Genomic DNA, 10,388 nt, shown 5'->3' on the forward strand with positions numbered 1-10,388 from the left:
CCTGGAAAGGCAAGTTATATGAAGCATTGCAAAGTTAGAATCTCAGGGGAACTTATAAGATATGGGAATTAAACTTTGTTATAATAATGAGGTTTAAATTTGAGTACTATTAATTGGTGCTATTATTCACATCACATTAGAACAAAAGAGATATGGAAGAGAGGAAGATGTACCGTGAACTTGAGCGATTCCTCCCTTCTTGGTTTTTGTGGAGCACCTCATATAGCTTGCATAGTTTTTATTCTACAAAATAATGCTTTGCTGGATTGGGAGTTCCTAGATTACAAAGACTATATCTTATTTAACTTTATATTGCTAGCACTAGACTAAAGGCCTAGCACAGAGATATTGACTAAGTCATGAGTAAATGACTGAATGGATGAATAAAGAAAATGCTAGGGGCCGGGTGCGATGATTCACGTCTGTAATCCTAGCACTTTGGGAGGCCGAGGCGGGCAGATCAAGAGGTCAGGAGTTCAAGACCAGCCTGGTCAACATGGTGAAACCCCGTCTCTACTAAAAATACAAAAATCAGCCGGGCGTGGTGGCAGGGACCTGTAATCCCAGCTGCTCGGGAGGCTGAGGCAGGAGAATCACTTGAACCTGGGAGGCAGAGACTGCAGTAAGCTGAGATCGTACCATTGCACTCCAGCCTGGGCAACAGAATGAAACTCCATCTCAAAAAAAAAAAAAAGAAAAAGGAAATGCTAGGAACTTGGCTTAGTTCTCTTAATTGCTGCCAAGCCTAAGTTTAGGTGTCTCCATAGGAGTCTTGCCATTGGCTCAGATAAGGAATATTGATGTCAAGTATATGTCACAGGTCTGGGTTTTGGTTGGTAAGTGGTGGTGGGTGGTAGTGCGGGTATGTGGTGTGAAGTCAGCAGAGGGTATTGTGTGATGGATAGAAGAAAAGACATCTAAGTAGGTACATTTATTTATTTAATGTATTTATTTTAATCTTTTTTGTCTTTTTAAAAAAATATTTTTTGTGGAGACGCGATCTCACTAAGTTGCTCAGACTAGTCTCGAACTCTTGGGTTCAAGCAATCCTCCTGCCTTGGCCTCCCAAAGGGCTGAGATTACAAGTGGTACATTTATTTTTAGTATGCTCCTACTTCCCTTTCTATTACTATGATTAAATTTTGTTCCTCTATTTCCTAATTCTCAGATATCTATTCATTTATTTATTTATTTATTTATTTATTTATTTATTTTTATTTTTTTTTTTGAGACGGAGTCTCGCTCTGTCGCCCAGGCTGGAGTGCAGTGGCCGGATCTCAGCTCACTGCAAGCTCCGCCTCCCGGGTTCACGCCATTCTCCTGCCTCAGCCTCCAGAGTAGCTGGGACTACAGGCGCCCGCCACCTCGCCCGGCTAGTTTTTTTTTTGTATTTTTTAGTAGAGACGGGGTTTCACCGGGTTAGCCAGGATGGTCTCGATCTCCTGACCTTGTGATCCGCCCGTCTCGGCCTCCCAAAGTGCTGGGATTACAGGCTTGAGCCACCGCGCCCGGCTCTATTCATTTATTAACTCAACTAATATGCATTTTCACCTAATGTGTACCAGGCATTGTGTAATGTGCTGGGATACAAAATCCAAAGAGCAATATCTGGAGTGCAGGTTATCCTAGCCATGAGACTTATGCTGTTCTGTTACAGTACATGTTAGCATGCCCAGTGAGTCTTTGATAGTCTCTTTGTTTTTTGGTGCAATATGGTATCCCATGTTCATGTTATATTGCATCATTTCTCTTTCAAATACTTCCCCTTACTTCAAAGAAATGCATAGTAAAATTCATGCTGTCTAAAAATGTCTTTTTTTGGGCCGGGCGCGGTGGCTCAAGCCTGTAATCCCCGCACTTTGGGAGGCTGAGATGCGCGGATCACGAGGTCAGGAGATCGAGACCATCCTGGCTAACACGGTGAAACCCCGTCTCTATTTAAAAAATACGAAAAACTAGCGGGGCGAGGTGGCGGGCGCCCGTAGTCCCAGCTACTCGGGAGGCTGAGGCAGGAGAATGGCATAAACCCGGGAGGCGGAGCTTGAAGTGAGCTGAGATCCGGCCACTGCACTCCAGCCTGGGCAAGTCTTTTTTTCTGCTTCAGACATCTTCTGTTTCATAGGGAGAATGTTTCAAACTCAAAAAGTATTATCATTGGGTCTTAATTAGTTGTAAAATACGTATTTACTTTTTTAAGTTTAAAGGCATCTTGATAATTTTCCACGAGACTTAGCAAAATTCCAATATTGATATTTAATATTTTAAAGTAAGTCTCTTTCTTAGTGATTCCAATATAGATCCAATATCTGCTTTGGATATAATAATAATCTATAGTATAAATTGGGTAAAAACCATATTTAAATGGCATATCTTTTAAAACACTGACTTTGTTTTGGAAAGCAATAATTTTGCAGTGGCATGATCTTGGCTCACTGCACCCTCCGCCTCCTGGGTTCAAGCGATTCTTCTGCCTCCGCCTCCCGACTAGCTGGGACTACAGGCGCATGCCACCACGCCCAACTAATTTTCGTATTTTTAGTAGAGACAGGATTTCACCATGTTGGCCAGGTTGGTCTCAAACTCCTGACCTTGTGATCTTCCCACCTTGGCCTCCCAAAGTGCTGGGATTATGGGCATGAGCCACCGAGCCTGGCCCTGGAAAGCAATAATTTTTTTTTTTAGCACATTGCTAAACAAAGCAACAAAGCAGCCATTACAAATAAACTCTCCCTACCTTTTTTTGTCCCTTATCATTCTTCTTGCTTGAGAAATAAATGTATCATGCTTTCCCACATGAGAATTTAATCCTTTTTTTTTTTTTTTTTGGAAACATCTTGCTCTTTTGACCAGGCTGGAGTGCAGTGGTACAATCACAGTTCACTACAGTCCTAACCTCCCAGGCTCAAGTGATCCTTCTGCCTCAGCCTCTTGAGTAGCGGGGACTACAGGCACACATGACAATGTGCCTGTTTGACGTTTTTAGTTTTTGAGGAGACACAGTCTCACAATGCTTCCCAGGCTGGTCTGGAACCCGTGGCTGAAAGATCCTCCTGCCTCAGCCTCCCAAAGATCCTCCTGCCTCAGCCTCCCAAAGTGCTCCACTCTACAGGCGTGGAGCCGCTGATCCCAGCCTAGAGTTGTTTACTTTCTTTTCCACTCGGTTTGAGTATTTGTATAGGAAAAATAGCTAATAATAAGGATGCTGTCTAAATAATTACTTGGAAAGTGATGAGCTTTTATAGAATATTTGATTTATAAACTTCAAAGATTATGTAAATTAATAACATGAGTTAATGACATTGAAATACTTTCAATAGGTTTTGGGCATTAGGAAAATGATTTTAAAATGAAAATACTTTCATCATTCATTAATGCCAGTACAGCATGACTTGCTCTTAGTTTGCACAAATAATGTATGTACATTCTTTCAGAAAAGGTAACCATCTTTGCTAAAGCTCTTCGTGGTGCCCAGCTGAATTTAGAAGCTATAATCTCAGTTGATGTAGTCAGCTTCAGAACTGGCTTACCCTTACAGATGGAATGTCAATATTGCAACTGTGATGCTTTTATATCATGTGAGAAGAACAATAGAGTCCCAGGAGGCAAGTGCAGATGACCCCAAGGTCCTTGTGGACAAGGAAGTAAAAGCTAAGAAGAAATAGCACGTTTCTTAGGAAACATTTCAATATTGTTATTTATACAAGGATGCAGAGAACAGTACAGCTGGAGAATTAAATGGCGAGATCAGCACACAGATGGGTAAGAAAGCACTGTTTTGCCAACTGGATAACATCTGGCACATTAGAGTCAACCTAAATACCTAACAAGCTAAACAAAAGTTCAAGTAGCAGATGATCTCTTTATCTTTCTGCAAGGAGCAGGAACATAGCAGCCAAAAATGAGTCATGTTAGATGTGGAAATCAGAGATGCAGTTTAAAAAATAAAATCCTCCTTTAAACAGATATGGAATATGCAGCTGGAATTGTAGCAATCAGGAAAGAGAAGAAGGCAGTTTATAGAAAACCTATAAACTATTAACTCTATTGCAGTGGGTTGCTATATAAAATACAGCAAATTTGTCTTCTGCTAAAGATTGCTATCATTTTATCAGATTATCAGCAGTGCTTATAAGGCAAAACAAACAATTTTTTCAGAAGTAAAGCAGAGACATATATTGGTAATCGATTACAGGTCCATAACTCTAATAAAGCTTTTTTTGAGATCAACTTATAAAATGTTCAATGCATTATCAATATTTTTAAGATGACTTTCATGGCAGAATTTTTATTCTTGGCCTTTTCTCTATATTCTGCATCACCATGCCTGGGATAGCTTTCTGAGACAGTGAATCCAATCTGAGTTTTCGTCACAGTAAGAGAAATTAAAATGGCATCAAAAATCCAATCTATTTTTTGTTATTTTCTGACTTTGGGAGAAAAAAACCCAAGTTGGCAATTCGACCTTCATAGTTGATGTTTCATTATTGAAGAAATGTTATTTTCAAGTTTTTATTTTATTTTATTTGTTTATTTTTCTGATTCAGGGTCTCCTTCTATTGCCGAGGCTCTCTGAGGAGGGAACATATAAATGGAGAACTGAATAACAAGAAGGAGCCAATTACATAAAGAATGAGGCAAGAGGCCGGGCGCGGTGGCTCAAGCCTGTAATCCCAGCACTTTGGGAGGCCGAGGCGGGTGGATCACGAGGTCAGGAGATCGAGACCATCCTGGCTAACATGGTGAAACCCCGTCTCTACTAAAAATACAAAAAACTAGCCGGGCGTGGTGGCGGGCGCCTGTAGTCCCAGCTACTCGGAGGCTGAGGGGGGAGAATGGCGTGAACCTGGGAGGCGGAGCTTGCAGTGAGCCGAGATCGCGCCACTGCACTCCAGCCTGGGCGACACAGCGAGACTCCGTCTCAAAAAAAAAAAAAAAAAAAAAAAAAAAAAAAAAAAAGAATGAGGCAAGAATATTCCAGACAGCAGACAGAGCTAGTGCTAAGGTCCTAAGGCAGGAATAAATGTCATTAGGATCAAAGCATGGAAAATATGATGTATGTATGATGAAGTTACTGGTTGCATTAAATATGATGGCAATGACAGTACAAATGGTAGATAACTAACAAATCCTTAGGAGGGGAAATAAATTTAAAGTGTCCAAGAATGGTGCTGATGATTGCAATGTGGTCACAGAAATGAACCAGACACATTTACAAAGGGCCAGATGTTACAGAGTTAGTGAGTTTAATTCCTGAATTAATTCCAGTGACTCCTGGCCTAGACTCAAAGCCATCATAAGAACATCATCAGAATAGACCCAAAGAGTAGAATATTTTTCTGCAGTTCGAACTTTAGGAAGAAAACAGACTATAGCATCACCATTGTAAAAGACAATGGTTTGGCCAGGTACGGTGGCTCACGCCTGTAATCCCAGCACTTTGGGAGGCCGAGGCAGGCAGATCACCTGAGGTAATCACCTGAGGCAGATCACCTGAGGTAATTCAAGACCAGTCTGGCCAACGTGGTGAAACCCCATCTCTACTAAAAATACAAAAATTAGCTGGGCGTGGTGGCAGGCAGCTACTCAGGATGCTGAGGCAGAAGAATCGCTGGAACCCGGGAGGCAGAGGTTGAAGTGAGCCGAGATCTCACCACTACACTCCAGCCTGGGCGACAAGAGCGAAACTCCGTCTCAAAAAAAAAAAAAAAAAAAAAAGAAGGCAATGGCCTATAACAAACCCAATCCTCACTCTCACCTCCACTTTTAAATCTCTCTTTAAAAAGCACTGTAAAAATATTTTATACAATCGTTTAGTTCTTTTGCAGTATTGGCCAGTAAATATTACTATGTATCATCAGTAAGGGAAATAAATCTTAGACTTCCATGTCCTCCCAATTTAATACTTTTAAATAAGTTTTCAATGAAATTTGCATTTGTGTGAAATTATTTATTCTACTCTGACCCTTCATGAGTAGTTTCAATGCTTTTGCTTACAAGCTGTCAAGCTGCAGATTTAGAATGGTAACTACTTGTTGAGGCTCAAAGTTCAGAAAATCTAAAGAGAATGAGATACTGTTTTCATAGTTCTCTTAAATAAGTAATGATAAATTATAGAAAGGCAATTTAAACATTTTGCAACAGTAAACTGAAGAGGCTAAATCATTGTGTGATAATTTGGAGTGTCTCCCTTTTCCCTTACATGCAATCTACCCCAATGTCAGAAGTTTAACGTAAAAGAAATAACTTTATTAAGGGAAGGATAGCTGTCATAGACCCTTTCCTGCAACTTAGGAATCATGAGACCTGTGAACTCTTATTGCTCCATAAGTCTGCCAAGGAAGTGACTTAAAAGGCTGGCAGGAAACGCACAGGGGGCTCACTCGCTGCTTGGTGAGACCTGGGAGAAATCAGGTCTTCAGAGATGCAAATTAACTGCAGAATACAACCTATTGTTCTATAGATTCAGCTTAAAGAAAAGGCTTTCCTGAATGCAAGACGAAATGGACTTTTGGTATGCTGGGACTGACAGAGAAGCTGAGTTCTTCATTCTAGGCTTTCCATATTGAAGGGAAATAGGAATCTTAGACTCAGGATCACACTTGTAAGAACACTGTGTGTTTTGCAACTTCTTCAGGATTGTTTTATTTGACATCTCGTTGTCTACTAATGAGAGCAGTTAACTCAACATTAAAGCCAGTATGTGTGTATTCAGGGCCAACCAGACTGCCTTTCTTAGTCCTGAGAATCCCTGCGGAGAGAAACACTTTTTCTAGTCACAAAAGAAAGGAAAACGAGGTGAGTCCGTGGGAACTGCTACAAGAAGACATAAAGGAAAATGGAGCATGGGCAATCAGCTGAGCATGAAAAACAGCTGCCCGTCACCCACTGTGGCTTTAGGGCAGCGGTTTTTGACCTTTGGAAGATAAGTGGCTTCCAGAATTTCCGATGCACAGGCTGCACCTCAGACCAATTATGCCATGACTCTAGGGTGACCCAGGTAACAGTTTTGTTTTGTTTTTTAAGCAAATTAGGTTCTCAGGTGTTTCCATAATGCAGTCAAAGTGGAGTCCCCTCAAACTTTCGGGTGTTCATGAACCACCTGGGGATTTTATTAAAATGCAAATTCTGATTCAGTAGGTCTGGAGCAGGGCCTGAGTTCTGCATTTTCAACTCAGCTCCCAGAAGCCAATTACTCTGCTGGGGTAGGGGAATCAAGGTGGGAATGGAGCAATGCAAACCCTTCAATAGATATTAACTCTGACACAAGTAGATTCTGCATAATGATTTCAATGCCTACCATTAAGCCAGTGCTTGACATTTAAGTGGCAGGCATTTAAAAACATAAATCTTGAAAATCCCATTAAGTTTAGAGTATAATCTAAACACATTACTACTGTTTACAAGTCTTTCAATTTGACAAAGTCTCTGAACTCTCCCCCACTGCTTTCCTCTGGCTCACTCTTCTTCAGGGCACAGTTACTCTTGCTGCTTCTCATACATGCCAGACCCGTCTTCTCTTCATGGCCTTCAAACTTACTGCTCCTTGGAATTCTTGCTTAGAATACCCCCCCCTCTATAACCTCATGGCTTGCTCCCTTTTCATTCAGCTCATATGTCACCTCTTCAGCCCTTCCCTGAGCACCCATTCTGGAGAGACCACCTTCCCTCTGCTTCTTTGTCTCCTAGCCCTCTCCCCACATGGCACTGATAGCTGTTTGAAATTGGTCTGCTTATTTGTTTGCTTATTGACTAAAGGAAACAAAAAAAATTTTACACCAAATATACTTATTTGACATATTTAAAGATGGCTATTTAGAGAGCCTGAAAACATAAGAATGGCTAAAAAGCTTTTCCTCTTCTCTCCCTCCCATAACCTGTCTTGCCATGCTCCAAGCCCCTCTTCTTTCTGTAACCTCAGGTGGTTTAAAAGCATCAACTAATGGCCGGGCTCGGTGGCTCAAGCCTGTAATCCCAGCACTTTGGGAGGCCGAGGCGGGTGGATCACGAGGTCAGGAGATCGAGACTATCCTGGCTAACATGGTGAAACCCCGTCTCTACTAAAAATACAAAAAACTAGCCGGGCGTGGTGGCGGGCGCCTGTAGTCTCAGCTACTTGGGAGGCTGAGGCGGGAGAATGGCGTGAATCCGGGAGGCGGAGCTTGCAGTGAGGAGATCACGCCACTGCACTCCAGCCTGGGAGACACAGCGAGACTCCGTCTCAAAAAAAAAAAAAAAAAAAAAAAAAAAGCATCAACTATCTAGCCCTTTCTTTTTTTTTCACTCTTGTTGCCCAGGCTGGAGTGGTGCAATGGCTCAATCTCGGCTCACTGCAACCTCCACCTCCTCCTAGGTTCAAGCGATTCTCCTGCCTCAGCCTCCTGAGTAGCTGGGATTACAGGCATATACTACCATGCCCGGCTAATTTTGTATTTTTAGTAAAGACAGGGTTTCTCTATGTTGGTCAGGCTGGTCTCCAACTCCTGACCTCAGGTGATCTGCCCACCTCAGCCTCCCAAAGTGCTGGGATTACAGGCATGAGCCACTGCACCCAGCTTCTCTGGCCCTTTCTTTGAGTTTTTAAAATCTGTGTTCCTCCCATGCACGCGTGTGTACATTAATGTTTTGTCTGCCTTTCTCCTTTTAATCAGCCTTTTGTCAGTTGATTTCTAATGAACCTTTAGAGGGCAAAAGAGATTTGTCTTAGCCCCTACAAATTTCTGTCTCCCTCCATAAGAATTTTAGCCATGAGAGAAAACCCTCTGTCTAGCTCCCCGCTACATTCCCAGATCCTAGAACACAACAGAACCCATGGAAGGACACAAAAGAAAAAAAATGAAAATGAATGGTAAGGCCAGGCGTAGTGGCTCACGCCTGTAATCCCAGCACTTTGGGAGGCCGAGGCAGGTGGATCACGAGGTCAGGAGTTCAAGACCAGCCTGGCCAACATGGTGAAACCCTTTCTCTACTAAAATTACAAAAATAAGCTGAGCGTGGTGGCAGCTGCCTGTAATCCCAGCTGCTTAGAAGGCTGAGGCAGAGAATTGCTTGAATCCGGGAGGCAGAGGTTACAGTGAGCCAAGATTGCGCGCAACTGCCCTCCAGCCTGGGCGACAGATCAAGACTCTGTCTCAAAAAAAAAAAGAGAGAAAATGAAACCAGGCGCAGTAGGTTTTCCCAAAGAAAGAGAGACAGAGAGAGAGGTTCAGGAATTGGCTCACATGACTGTGGACACTGACGTCTAGAATCCATGGGGCAGGCCACCTGGTTGGAAACTCAGGCTGAATTCTTTCTCTGTTGGAAAACTTCAGGGTTTTTTTTTGCTTTTGTTTGTTTGTTTTGAGACGAAGCCTCGCTCTTGTCCCCCAGGCTGGAGTGCAATGGTGTGATCTCGGCTCACAGCAACCTCCGCCTCCTGGGTTCAAGCGATTCTCCTGCCTTACCCTCCCAAGTAGCTGGGATTACAGGTGCCTGCCACCATGCCTGGCTAATTTTTGTATTTTTTATTTTTTTTTTTAGTAGAGATGGGGTTTCACCATGTTGGCTGGCCTGTTCTCATCCTCCTGACCTCAGGTGATCCACCGCCTCGGCCTCCCAAGGTGCCAGGATTACAGCCCGGAGCCACCACGCCTGGCCAACTTCAGTTTTTTTGTTTGTTCATTTTTGAGATAAGATCTCATTCTGTTGCCCAGGCTGGAGTGCAGTGGCACAAACATCGCTCACTTCAGCCTTGACCTTTTTGCTCAAGCAATCTTCCTGACTCATTTTCCCAAGTAGCTGGGACTACAGGTGCAGGCCACCACATCTGGCTAATTTTTACAGTTTTTTTTGGTAGAGATAGGGTCTCACCATGCTGCCCAGGCTAGTCTCAAATTCCTGGGCTTAAGAGATCCTCCTGCCTCAGTCTCCCAGTGTTGAGATTACCGGCATGAGCCACCGTGTCCAACCAGGATCTGGTTGTTCTTTTTTTTTTTTTTTTTTTTTTTTCTTTTGAGACGGAGTCTCGCTGTGCTCCCAGGCTGGAGTGCAGTGGCGTGATCTCGGCTCACTGCAAGCTCCGCCTCCCGGGTTCACGCCATTCTCCCGCCTCAGCCTCCCAAGTAGCTGAGACTACAGGCGCCCACCACCACGCCCGGCTAGTTTTTTTGTATTTTTAGTAGAGACGGGGTTTCACCATGTTAGCCAGGATAGTCTCGATCTCCTGACCTCGTGATCTACCCGCCTCGGCCTCCCAAAGTGCTGGGATTACAGGCTTGAGCCACCGCGCCCGGCCTGATCTGGTTGTTCTTAAGAACCTTATTCTTTTTTTGTTGTTGTTGTTTTTTGGGATGGAGTGTCACTCTGTCATCCAGGCTGGAGTGCAGTGGTGCAATCTCAACTCACTGCAACCT

This window comes from Theropithecus gelada, chromosome 2 (assembly GCF_003255815.1).
Source record: "Theropithecus gelada isolate Dixy chromosome 2, Tgel_1.0, whole genome shotgun sequence".
NCBI classification, from domain to species: domain Eukaryota; kingdom Metazoa; phylum Chordata; class Mammalia; order Primates; family Cercopithecidae; genus Theropithecus; species Theropithecus gelada.